The following is a 12428-nucleotide window of genomic DNA, read 5'->3' on the forward strand; positions in this document are numbered from 1 at the left end:
TCACCAAAATGCAGATTTAAATTTTTTTTTTCCTTGAAAAACTATTTCTTCGTGCTTTAAAATAGCTTGAATGTAACACGACACCCCCGTTTAGTATAATGGTTCTATGAATATGCAAATTAGCCCCGCCTCCACTCACTCACAGCAGCTCAGAGATCCACTCGTTGACGATCACGCATTGACGTGATTGGTTACAAGGTTGTGACGTCAGAAACACCAGCGATTTCAAACCGTGTTTTTGAGACTGTCTTTGATTCACTGCAGTTTAAAAGAGAAAATACTCAGCAATGGTGTTGACTTTTGAATTTGCACATGGTTTGTCTTAAAGCATATTAAAAACACCACATAGACAAATAAACAACATTAAAAGCTTGATTTTTGCCACATGGGGACTTTAAGTGGCTTTTAATTTTATTAATGTTATATTTTCTGTAAATATATATATATTTTTTTAAATATACTTTCAGGATTTTAAGTACACTACTAGTGCACATTCAATGAAATTGAGGTCACTTCTTTTTTTCACAGGGGATGTGCTGACAAGCACCTGTTGAAAGATGATGCGATGTCAGCACAATCCGTATAATGATGATTATAGTGGTTTTAAGATGGTACATGATGGTGATTGGCAAATTTCATGCCTTGCCTGAGGGTTATTTTTTTGGCCGCAGTTGCACGGCACTTTGATTTACTGAAGAACCAAGCAGAGCCGATATACGTCGTAAGAAATATTCTGTAAATCAGCATGTGTCCGTCTGAAGCTCTCCAACATCTATTGAGCCAGTGACTGAAACATCAACAACTGTCTCCATAAAAGGTACTGAAAGATGTGTGTTTGGGTGATCGGATGAGGAATCTTTACTTGTTGAGACAGATATCGGTTTGCTGGACTGGCTTGACTGTGTGTGTGTGTGTGTGTCTTGTTCATGCCATTAGGTAATTAAGCATACTTAACCTATAGGGCAGATTTCTGTTGGCTGTGTGTTTATTAAACTATGAGTCAGTCTTTCTGGTCAGCTTTTAGAAGTCATCTTATTATGCTTTAAAATGCATTATTATCTTCATAGAAACAAACTTGTGGCTTTTTTTTGCTTGTTGATTTGTGTTCCTCAGAAAAAAACTAAATTGTTTGGCAACATTATGGGAGCATTCAGGAAATCTGAAAACAATCAAATGTAAAATAACGCTGCACTTTATAAATAAAATATACATTACAAATATAGTTACATAAGTGAACAAGAGTGAATTTTCTCTTTGTCTTATGTTGTTTGATAAACGTTATAGAGACGGCAGCAGGAATATTAGGCAGTGGCGGCTGGTGATGGAAAAAGTAGGGGGGGCTGAGGTACAATGTGGTTTTAAAATTTTTATTTGAACAATTAAACAGTTGCTGCTGTTTATTTATTACATTAACACCAAAGTAACAGCTCAAAAACAAATAGCATCTAATGTAATTATTAAAGTACGAATTTAGAATGTCCTTATAGATTTCAAATATTGTTCTTTCAAAGACAGAAAGATGTGCCAATTTGAGATTCATTGGAAACCAAGTCATACAAGGTGAACTTCTAATTGCTGTAATTTGCATGAATTACAGTGAGTGCTCAGAGTCAATATTCACACCAGGCTCGATCGGTCGCTGCAGTTTTAAAAAGCAAACAAGGGAAGCAAACCAGCGCGTTAGCCACGGCTTCCTAGTGTACCATCATGTCCGCGAAAAGCCTCTAGTATAAGAGGCTTCCTTGTCTTTCACCTGCTGTCTGATGTTAATTTGTGGCTGGTCCGGTCCCATTTCTTTGCACGGTCTCTTTCTCGTGTGTCGCCCGCGCCGCCATTGTCAACTTGTAAAGAAAGACTGGCTCCGCCCGCCGAATCTCACTGCCACGTGACCACACCAAGTAGAGTAAAAAGGCTTGTTCGACTTCATCAGAGAATGTCTAATAAGGCGAGAAGTTTCCAGGGGGGCAGCGTTTCATATTATGTTGAAGCTTCCCCGGGCGCCGCCATTGGCTATCAGACCATCACCTGCAGTTAGCATCCCATTGACTCCCATTCATTTTGGCGTCACTTTGACAGCGAATAACTTTACATCTGAGGCGTTTAAAGACTCCATTTGTCCATTATTTATTTCTAAAGAAACACGAAAATGTATAAAAGGCTCCATTACCTTGTAGCTTATGTTATGGCCCCGTAGAAGCAGTTTTTGTAAAAATAAGCTAACGATTGCGTCATAAACACGCGACTCTCTGTCGCACAGTAGAGAATTACCGTATGGACAGGAGGAGAAGCTCGGGGGCAATCGGGGGGACATGGAGGCAAAATGACAAAATAATGAATCAGAATACTTAGCAAAAGTTGCTCCTGCTCCTAGCTCATGGACAGCTCCTACTCACACTCTCCGTCTCTGCAAGTTTCGGAAGGGAATGATTCAGATTTCTCTTGGCACAGCTACTAGAAGACAGACGGGTTGCTCACGTCACATCTACGTCGTCAAGCTCAGTTTGAGTCTGCGCAGTACGCTCGACCATCAGGAAGTTAGTGCCTCTAATTGACTTCACTTGTCTCCGTTGAATCCAATGGGGTCGCTGTGTCCAGTTTATATACTGTCTATGGAAGTTTCACTCTCAGTACACTTCCGGCTTCTGAACTGGTTGCAGTTCCTCTCTGATTCCATATGAGGGCGCTCACAGGACGAGTGCAGAATGAATGGAGGTCTATGGCGCTATACCAATAAAAATCCACTTTTCTCAGGATATAATTTTTTGTCTAGTAATTTGAATGTTGTATTCGAAAGGAGATGCAAATAAATTACACATTGCTGGGTGTTAGATTTTTCTGTTAGATTTTTAGTCACTTATTTGCTTTAAAAAGTCTTTTAAAGTGTAAATGACGTCATCCACATGTACGACCAGAGATACTGCTTTACGGCAATCCTTCAGTCACTTTGGTGCTTTCGCGCTCTGCACTTTCTTTTCTCTCGAGGCATCGACAACACAGCTGACACAGGTAAATACACGTGCTAGAAGAGTTTTTGTTTTGTTTGTTTCTGGTCCCGCTTCGGATGCCACGATGCCATCAAGCGGTATCTCTGGTCGTAATCAGTCCTTCACTGGCCAATCAGCGTTCATTAGCAGAATGCTAGCGTGTTATGGGCAACAACAACTCAACCTGTAAGAAATCGAAAGGACATAAGTACTCGTTCATTCAACTTTCGACCTATAACCCATGTTGAACTTGCAAGATCTACAATCAGATCTGAGATTTCTCAACTGCAATCGGGTGAAAGAGACAAATTTAGCTGTCTAGCCCCATTGACTCCCATTCATTTTGCACTCATGGCGATCGCCCCCAGTGGAACAACCAAAATTCGGTACAACAGGGCTTAATAGGGAGTGGGCAGGCTCTCCGTAGACGGGCTCTGACTTCATGCAGAGACCGATCGGCGGCTGACTTGAAGCAGTGCATGCCGGTTAGAAATGTTGTCCGACTTGATGCAGTGCCGACGCCCCGTGACTGTGACGTATGCCATCAAAGTACCGCGAGAGCGATTTGAGAGTAGCCGGAGAACTCAGCCAGCGCAGCTTCTCAAGAGCGGCTGCACGAGGGCTGATGACGACACAGCTGTTCCACGATTGGCCGGATTCACCGCATGACAACGATCACGTGTGTTTCGTGTTTATTCGAACACCTTTAGTTCCTCTAAAGCTCACAAATCAGTTTTTTATAACAGTAAATACTCTTTTCATGTAGTTGCGATGTTATATTGTGTCATGTTTATAAAATAAAAACTGATTAAAAAACGTAGACTCCACTTCATTGATAGTAGCTTATGTTGAACTTTATTCTTGTTCAAACAGACGCTGTATGAAGCAATACATAAAGTATTAAATGAAAATGTCTCTGAAACATCTGTGTATTATTTGGCAAATATTGCATTTATTTCACTTCAGCTGTGGTAAAGTATGCAAACACCACGTGAGCAGTCACTACGGGAACCAGAAAGTGTCCGACTTCACGTCTCCGTTTGCAGCTCCTCCCCGCCTGCACGCGGCTACTCTCGCCGATCGGTTACATCCAGCCGCAGCCGATGTCGAACACACCTATAGTCTATGTTATTCTCCGATGGGCGCAGAGGCAAAGCGCCCATCGGAGAATTATTACTGCGCGTCACTGATTGGTTGAATTGATCATATTTAGTGACGTTTTATAGCATATCAGAGCTCCATTGGTTAGATAGCGAGGGCGCCCTTTCTCGGCACCCCGAGCATAAAACTACACAGCACACGATGAAGCTGGCAGACAAAAAGACCCCCACACCCCCTCCCCATCCTTCTAGTGTGTAAAACACGTACACATGTACAGAAGAAAGTCATGTTTTTGTCAAACTTAAAAAAAAAAGTTTTTTTTTTTAATTTTTTTTTTTAAACTTGGTAGGAGGAGGGGCGGCGGCCCAGCGCCCATAATAGACCAGCCGCCACTGAAATTAGGCTGCTGTCACTTTAGCTAAACATCAATATACTGTTATTTGTTTTCTTTAACAACTGTTTACGTTCATTTAAAACATAACCGACTGTGTTTATGAGGATATTTTGACATTTCTTGTATGTATTTGTCCGTTCAAGTGCAAAATTACGCGAATAAAAACTATTCAGTATGACAGAAAACAGCGCGCAAGCCTTCTTGCGCTTTAAGGGTTTGAAATCACATTAAAATCACTTTTTCTGTGTGCACGCTTTTGGATGTGTGTGCAGCACAAAAAACAGCGAGAGGGTCTTCTTGCGCTTGAATGGTTTAAAGTCTTATTAAAATGCACACAAAGAAATCGATAAGGGAATCAAAATTTAAATTTTATATCTGATTTCTGAATTGATTTTCGATTTCCAACCCTAGTTGTGCATGCTTAATATTTTTGTGGAAACCATGATGTAGTTTTTTCAGGAATAGAAAGTTTTAAATACTAGCATTTATTTTAAATAGGAATATATTAGAACATTGTAAAACCTTACTGACTCCAAACTTTTCAATGGTTGTGTGTCTCTATTGACTCCAAATTTTCTTACCTTTCTTTAGAGCATTTCTTTAGTGTGTGTGTGTGTGAAAAGAAAATGTATGTGTTAAAGAAAATGCACACATGATGAACCTTCTCCTTTATCACACATTCACATCAGGCACATGATGTCCATAAAAAAATGCTAATTTGTATAAAAGTCACTGATTATAACGGCCCCTACTTGTCTACTATTGTCTAGTGTGTGTGCAGAGCAGAGATGAGTTAGTTTCTCATTTTAGGTTCACAAGCAAGTAACTGCCTCTGTGCATATTATAATTTGATAAATGTCCTCATAATCAGACTCAGGAAATAGAATGAGTTCAGCCATTATGATATCATCAGTCAGACAGCCAGACCAATCATCTCATCTCATCTGACTCTGAATTCCTTCAGGCTCACCGAGAGACAGAGGATCATGGAATGTTGAGCATAATTAAAGGAAAAACTCAAAATTGCAGAGTTATGGTTAATCTGAGGCCTTCCTGGACCTGCGATCATATCTCATCATTTGAAAAGCTGTCATTGTCTGTGTTTTTTGTTTCTCTTTTCCTGTGGGCTCATGAACTTTTGTAGCCTGCACAAAAAAAATATATATTTTATAGCATGCTCAGTGGCTTGGGAATGATGGAAATAATCACTGCAGTTCATCTAAATTTGTTTCCATGTGACTAAGATCGATGTAAGTGTTTTAACATGGCGTTTAGTGCAAGTTTGAACAGCCCTCACATCACATGCTGGTTTGCCTCTGTTTCCTTGGGTGTTCGGATACTTTAACTGATTTAAAGTATGGCTTTATATTAAGTAAGAATTAATGGACGACGGGCCATTGAATTATTAGAAAATAATACACATCCGAGGTGCTAATGCTGCCATGACGCGAACCGGAGTGGCCGTTACACCTCAGGGTAGGGTTGCACCAGCCGTTCGTAAGTTCTTTCTTAAATTGGAATGTAAAGTCCACACTTAGGCTTAGTAACTACTAGCTAGTTTGTAACTAGTTGCACCATTTGTTCGTAAGGCAGAACGTAGCTAGTAGGTCGTAAGCTCTCGTAAAGTAATGCGTAGTCGCATAATATGACGTTTAGCCTCGATGATCCAATAGCAGCCTTCAAATACGTGAGCAGATGTTGTGTTGAAATGCTGTGAATTTCAGTTTATCCTTCATTCTTTTGCCTCACGTTACTAACGGTAAAAATAAGTTTCCATTAAATACGATACTTGATCATGAATAGCATAAGTGTTTTTATATGTAAATAACATTCAGAAACTGTATTTGAAATGAAATGAAGAAGGATCAATATATAAATATTGATACAAAAAACATAAGAAATTACGTTTATTGATTATGACTGATATTTGACATGCACAACATGGACCGATGCACACAGCGGCGTGCTGTTTAGGATGGGTTTGTGTTAAAGATAGCTGCTAACAAAGTAATCTTTTCACATAATGTTCTCTCTCTTAAAATGTAAGCGAGTGTAGATGTCAGCATAATCATATATGTCTAAAGAATTGAAGTCTGTCAGGTAAAAGAAGAGCTTATTGATGCAGTTCAGTCTGTCTGATATTTTATTCCATCCGTTACTCCTGATCGGAGGCTGCCGTTAATATTTAGTTTATACGTAGAGTTACGCTTCAACTAAGTTTAATGGTGCAACGCAAAAATATTTAGAAGTGCGTAAGTCGTAACTTAGGGTCCATTTACGTCAAAACTAGGCTACGTTATAACTTACGCACAGCTGGTGCAGCCGGCCCCAGGTCGTATTCTTTTCTAATGATTCAACTGATCTGAGCCAATTATTCCACTTATACTATGGTTACCACACCTCAGGACAGTGATCAGATGTTGTATTTCAAGACATTTGTCAGGTTTTTGTCCTTAAAACGCTCTTGTGTGCAGGGCTAATTTCTTAAACATCTAATCCCAAGCCTCCATTGCTAATTCCAAAATATCATTTTAGAGCTAGTAACTGTAGAGAAACTGTAAGTTTATCTGCTTCAAGAACAGCGCCGTTATTATCTCACTTGTGAGAAATGTCATGTAGCTTTTAAGTTGCTAATCTATTTTACTGATAAAACACGTTTTTGTGCGTGTCCGTACTGTGTGTGTGTGTGTGCGTTTGAGTGCGGGAGAAAGTGGGAGAAAGAGAGTATGTGCTTTCCGTATCCAAATAAAAGAATTTTGTGGCAAAAAAAACCCCAATAAAACCAATAATTTGTCATTTTTATCCTATTGTTTTCTATATTTATTTGGTTAGTCAGTTTGCTTGGTTCCTTGGTCAGAAACTTTTAAATAACTGAAATAATTTGGCGAAGTGATATGGACATGTAATGCGGTCAAGACCTGCCTGGAACTACTTTAGCTGTGCGTTCCGCTGAAAATTATTGTACGCCTTAGAATGTTCGTCAACCAATCAGATTCAAGCATTCAAAAGCCCCGTTGTATAAATAAACTTAATTCTCTTCACTCCTTTTTCTTTATCATTTCTTTATCTCTTTCAGTCTTTTTATTATAAGCCAGGCAATGCACTCAATTAAATGTTTTAATACGAATTAATTAATCAGTTCATTAATACTAATATTAACTATTAAAGCAATAATAATAAAAAGTATGCCTTTTTATTCAAAAAAATATTTTAATTTATTTTTGGCTTTTTTTATAAGACAGTATATGTATAGACAGAAAGTAAAACATTTTTTTTTCTTTGTTATGATATCACATAATTGCACCTACAGCCTATAATATAGACATCAACCATTGTGCTACATCACCCAAGACTTTATATAGACTACAATGTAAGTATTGACGATGAGTTAGAGAGGATTCATCTGCATACATATTGTGTTCCTCCACAGACAGACTGTCAGATCACTAATAGAATACAAAGAATTAAACACATTGTTTAATTCTTGTTCTTAGACAGCTCTCTCCAAGTACATGTTCTTGAGTACCATAGAAAGCTGCAAAGCTAATATTTTTCCAAGTTCGCTGGGTTTGGAGTGTTTATTGGTGAGTTCTCTCTCTAGCGTGAGGTGTGTTTTATGCAGGGGCGTAGTTTGTGGGGGGGTTGGGGAGGAGATAACCCCCCCCCCCCCCCCCCCCCCCAATATTTAAATCTATGCATTACAACCCCCCCAATATTTATACCATGATCACATGAAAAATGGGTTTGCAGACCCAAACTTCAACCCCCCCCCAATGTTCAAACCAAATCTACGCCCTTGGTTTTATGTATGATGATGTGAAGTAAGGTGTGTGAGAGTGTGAGAGGTATATTAGCTGTATATTAGCAGCAACATGATCCTAGAATAACATCTTAGTTGATCCTGGAACAACATTCCAATCAACCAATCAGATTTGAGGAACAAGTTTACAGTTTATGTCAAGTTTAGGCTTACAACCAGGGTTAATTGCTTCAACATCAGTGTTATCATTTCCATCTGATTTTAGGGATGGCTCATGGCTTAGGTTTAGGGGTAGATATAGGCTTAGTATTACATTTTTGGACAGGAATGCTGTTCCAAGAGCAACAAAATATGTTGACTCAGGAACGCATCTACTCAGCAAAATCAGGATGTGCCATTAGCTGTCATCGTCTGTGCACATTTACACATTTGTTTTTATCAGTAGATAGCCTACTGATTCATCTAACCCCTCTTGCTGACAGTTTGTGCTTTTAAACCCTCTAGCATATTAATTTATCATGACATCCCATGGTTTATTCTGGACAGAAAAGAACTGTAGGAAATGATGGAGTATGTATGTGTGTTGGGTGTGTGTGTGTGTGGAGTGGGTCAGACTGGAAAAACTGATTTATTTTCTTTTATTTATTTATTTATTACATTTTTTTAATGTTTTACTGTAGCTCACAAAACACTCATTGTGTGTGTTGTGTTTGCAGAAGTACACAAGCAGACCCTATACAAGCGTCTCTTGACATCCACATGACTGTATCCGTGCGTGTGCGTGTGTGTGTGTGTGTGTGTGTTTGTTTTAGCATGTGAGTGAGTGTTTGGGGGCAGGGTTCTGTGAGTCAGCGTCTCCTGAGTATTGTAATTTTTGCTGATAACCAAGGACAGTTATGTCTTTTCCACTATTTACCATCCTCCTATCATCCCTCTTCACTCCTTCCCTCTTTCGTTATGTCTGCCAGTGACTAAAGGCTGGAATACACTACACTAAACTTTTGTTCAGATTTAGTCCACAATAGTTGCAGAAAATCTGTGCCAGTCTGCAGCCTACAACTGTACTTTTGGTTTACTAAATTGATATACTTAGCTGCTAAATTGGAACAACTGATTTTGTAATTAATTCACTTTAGTTATTCGGAAATAGTGCTGAGGTCCAACTAAAGATATACTTAAGTATATTTGATTGTGCTCAAACGGAACTATTGCAAGTATACTTTAGATACGCTTTAAATATCTTGCATTTAAAGACTGATATACAGTGATCATTCTATCCTTACTAATAGTGATATCAAAACATGTTTTAGGCTTAATATTAAGAAATGTGCACTGTGCATTAAAGAAGTACTCCAAATTAAGTTTAATTCTAATATTTATATCATCAAGTTTCAAGCGATATATCTGTAAATATGTTAGTGGGTTTGTAGTATATGGGTATTTTGGCCCAAATTGAATTTTCTTGCTGTTTCAGACCGAATATGTTCGTTTGCCAACATTTCGGTGCATCACTATTGTGCTTAGCAACATGTTAACAGAAAACAATTGAAATCAATTGCAGGTCATGCCTCTTATGCTATTTGTGCAGCACATTGAGATGCCACCTATGTAGAGCGATCCAGGTCACTTATGATGTTCCATAACAGTTAGGATGCTGTCTTAGAAAACAGCTCCCTATGTAGGCAGTGTGCAAATCTCAATAGGTTTCAGGACAGATCTGTTGTGTGTTTTGGAGATGTTCTGTTGTGATGACTCAAGACTAAAATCTGGCTTTGATTCTAACAGCAAACAGGGATTTTGAGAGGAAGCTCTAAATTCACAGACGCATACACACATGGCCCTCGAGTTTGTGTCGCAGGGGGCTCCGTTGCAGGAAGTCCTCCACATGTTTTGTTTTAGCTTAAGAGATTTTCACTCACTCTCTCTCTCTCTTTCTCCACTCTTCATCAGTGGCTCTTTCTTTCTCTCTTTCAAACACCTCTTTTCTTTTCTTCTCTGAGTTCTTCATTCCCCTTTTTTTCTTCTTGCAATGAGGTGATCCAAGCTCAAGGGAGTGCCAAGAGAGTTACAAAAACTGCATTCATCGCAACACACAATCGAAAACACACACATGCTCACACAACACGTCCTGTCTAAACAATGCTCCTTGGCTGAATCTGGGGGAGTGATTTGAGTTGGTGTAAAGGGACAGCAAAGGAAGTGTCAGCAAGAGAGAGAGAGTTGGAGGGTTTGGAGGGTCAGAGAAAGAGAGAGAGAGAGAGAGAGAGAGTTTGAGCAACCCTACAACAAGAAAAAAAGTTTCCCTGCTGCCACCGGAGCAGTAGCAAGCAGAGTTGGTCTCATTTGCTCCCTTGTTCACGCTTCGGGTGTTGTTTGGATGTATGATCTTGAACAGGGCAAATAGGGTGAGTAACACAACCTTTCTATTTCTCTTTTTCCATACTTAAAGAGCTGTAAAGGGATATTAGAAATGTCTCCTCTGTAGCACATTAAAAAACTTTTTTTTACTGAGACATGTTTAGAGTGCAATTAAAACTCAAATGCCAACTCCACAGCCAGACCTCTGCATCTTTAGTGCCATATTTATTACTTTTACAATTCAGCAAGTTTATAGTCTTCCTCCCCTTGCGTTTATTTGTTCCATTTGATAGTCTGCAATGTTTCTCATGTTATATTGTTATTTAAGGGAATGATGTGGAGGCATGTTGAGGGGCTCTGAAACATTTGACATGCGTCATGGTAGTTTGCCATCATGATCAAGTCCTCTTGTAGATCATTCTTGGATATAATAAAACTTCGTTTAGGTGTGAAACTTCTTTTATGCACTATGTGCCTTCAATACTTTATCCTTCAGAAAGGAAAGTTTAGCTTTGACCAAACATTGCAATATTGCGGTTTTTATGTTTACTTGGAAAGTAACGACTCATCTGTCATTGAGCGCTCTATCTATCATTGTGCAACCACAGAACTGTGATTTACAGCATGCTCATAAATATACAAACACATTGTTTGTGACAACACATTCCTTTTGAGAATTCCCTCTTACCACTGTTGGCGTTCCATTGTAACCCATCCTTAATGATTATTTAAAAGTCTTTCTGTAGATTTGTAAACATGTTTTATGCCTTTATCTCTTGAGTTCCATGCCTGTCAGTTGCAAATTATTCAGATGCCGGTGACTTTATTTAATCAAGTGAAATCTGAACTCCTTTTCATTGGTTTCAGAGTTATGTCGGCAACCAGAATTCCTCTGGGTTGTGACAACTTTTCCAAGTTTCTTCCTCCACGCTGTTTAAGTAGATTTGCATCTGGAGGTCTTGGGCCGCATCCCATGCGTGTCTGGAAGGAATATCAAAGCTTTTCTCTCATGGTTGTTTATCCAGAGATGCTGGATATAAATTTCAGGACAATTCAGTAGTGCTGATAGCTGGAGCTTGAGTTTTATGATGAGGAAGCTTCTGGATTTGTGTTCGAGCATGTGTGTGTGTGTGTGTGTGTCTCTGGATTCAGAAGCCAGGAAATGATCCCAGTGTAATAGACTCTTAACTGTTGGGCAGAGGATGTTACTTATTTGGCACTTCTGAGTTTTCGTGTCCTTTCAGCAGCCTGCTAAAGCAAGCACTCAACCAGAAAATGTTCTTCTGCTCACTTCACTTGAAGGTCATTACATTTTGTATTCTTGATTTCGTTTTGGATTTTCCAACCCAGCTATCTTGTTCTAATGTGGTATAACTTATCATTATGGTCAAGTTCAGTTGCTTTTATGACTAGTATTTTGGTGACAATACAGTCAATAATTACCTTTAGTGCCAAAAGGATAAGTTCTACCTTCAGATTTTTAAATGCATCCGGGTGTTGATTTGTGGGTCCACTAGGTGATTATTATGGGATCGTATTGTCCTAGCAGGGAGCTGATGAAGTTCCCTCCTCAAAATACCATCTCCTGCAGGTTTATTATTGCTTGCTGCTGGTCTAGCTAGATGCCTTGCAGTTCTGGTCTTTTCAATAGTGCTGTGAGTCTGGAGCCTGAGGCCCTGGAGACTGAACGTGCCATATCATACAAGCCAGACTATCAGTATGCAGCATATTCTGGCCAAGAATCACAGCACACGTCCAGCTGTCTGATCAACATGTATAATAGTTTGTGTTTTTAATGTGATGTGTAGGGTAAATCTGATATCAAAGTACT

The 12428-nt window shown here is 39.2% G+C and overlaps 1 protein-coding gene across 5 annotated transcripts in view; it reads left to right on the forward strand.

Moving 5' to 3' along the window:
• The window catches only part of kiaa1217 (KIAA1217 ortholog), a 133991-nt gene that overhangs the window by 45892 nt on the left and 75671 nt on the right, over positions 1–12428 (forward strand). The window contains exon 1 of one of the 5 annotated variants that reach the window (XM_084399156.1): positions 10530–10644. The exons of the other annotated variants lie outside the window; for them this stretch is intronic. The gene's annotated coding sequence lies outside the window, so the exon portion shown is untranslated. Of the gene's footprint in view, positions 1–10529; positions 10645–12428 lie in introns of those variants that run through there. 5 annotated transcript variants of the gene reach the window in all.

The sequence above is a fragment of the Rutilus rutilus genome, assembly GCF_951802725.1.
Source record: "Rutilus rutilus genome assembly, chromosome: 24".
Taxonomy (NCBI): domain Eukaryota; kingdom Metazoa; phylum Chordata; class Actinopteri; order Cypriniformes; family Leuciscidae; genus Rutilus; species Rutilus rutilus.